The following is a 1,737-nucleotide window of genomic DNA, read 5'->3' as shown; positions in this document are numbered from 1 at the left end:
CAATCATTTCCACCTGTTGTCTATTCCATTTGCACAACAGCATGTGAAATTGATTGTCAATCAGTGTTGCTTCCTAAGTGGACAGTTTAATTTCACAGAAGTTTGATTTACTTGGAGTTATATTGTGTTATTTGAGTGTTCCCTTTATTTTTTTGAGCAGTGTATATATATATATATATATATATATATATATATTAGGGGTGGGAATCGATTACTATCTCACGATTCGATTCGATTCCGATTTTGGGGGCCACGATTCGATTCAAAATCGATTTTTGATTCAAAACGATTTGAATTATAAATATTTCTGCTTCTGGCTTATGAATCGTATTGAAAAAAAACCCTCCATAATATACACTGGTCCTGGAGCAAGTAATGTGTTACAAAAACAATAAAATGTGCAGGAATGTGGGTCCTCAGTGACAGAGGAATCACTGGGATATCACAATGACGTTAATGAACAATAAATACATAAATAAATAACACTGCTTTATTACCAGGCTACTAGCGGTGGTGTGTAGGTGACGCTGCTGGGCTGATGTGATGATAGCAGTGGAGCGCTAAAGTTCAGGAGCAGCTGCTGATTAACTAGTTAATTTAAGGTGGTTGTATTTCTTCAGAAAGGGGGCAGGAGGTGGAGAAATTAATTCATATTGTCCATTCCTTAATTCCTCTGTGATGAGGAGCTGAAATTAGCTCTGATTAGCTTATTGTTATTTTTCCGTTCCGCCTTAAATGCTGCAGCCCGCTGCCACCTGTAGCGTTATTTAAGGTGGAACTGGAAAGTTAGCTAGTTAGCTAGCTAACAGTTACTGAAACTAACTACTAGCGATCTTTTTTATGCTTGTTATGAAGCATTCTGCCATAAAACATTGAAACTACACGTTAATCTAAGGTAATATAGTGCTTGTTCTGCCATCTTACCGGTGATTCTCAAACACCTACGCTCTGTGTGTGTCTGGAAGATCTCCAAAGGGACAAGCGCTATCCCCAGGGTTGCCAGGTCCAACAAAAATACCCAGCCCAAAATCAGTCTAAAACCCGCCCCTCAGAATCGATTTTGGGACATTTTAAATCGATTCTGAATCGTAGTAAATGAGAATCAAGATTCTTATGTGAATCGATTTTTTGGCACACCTCTAATATATATATATATATATATATATCCCATGGGCTCCCTTTTTTGCAGTATTAGGTTTCAGTTAAGATGTAATGTCATTTATGAATTCAGACAGGGGCAAAGAATAAAATTAGAATTTTATATAAGACCAATTGGTGCTTTTGGCAGTGTGCCAAGTCTTGCTGGAAAATGAAATCTGCATCTCTAGAAAAGTTGTCAGCAGAGGGAAGCATGAAGCGCTGTAAGATTTTGCACTGCACTGACTTTAGACTTGATAAAAAACAGTGGATCAACATCAGCAGATATCATGTCTCTCCAAACCTTCACTGATCATCAGTAAATTTTAAAGCATTTCATTTGTAAATCAAGGGAGCAGAGTCTGGAGGAAGAGTGGAGAGAGACACAGTCCAAACTGCTTGAGGTCTAGTGTGAAGTTTTCACCAATCAGTGATGGTTTGGAGAGACAGGTCATCTGCTGGTGTTTTGCAAAAAGTCAGTGCAGTGTTTTGCACAACTTTTATGGAGATGCAGATTTCAAGCAATGTGTATTGAAACATTTCTCACACACACACACACACACAGCAAATAAAAGACAGAGAAAAAGGTCCAACATCATA

This window comes from Astyanax mexicanus, chromosome 20 (assembly GCF_023375975.1).
Source record: "Astyanax mexicanus isolate ESR-SI-001 chromosome 20, AstMex3_surface, whole genome shotgun sequence".
NCBI lineage: Eukaryota > Metazoa > Chordata > Actinopteri > Characiformes > Acestrorhamphidae > Astyanax > Astyanax mexicanus.
The sequence above is the reverse complement of the archived record's forward strand: the minus strand, read 5'-3'. Positions refer to the sequence as shown.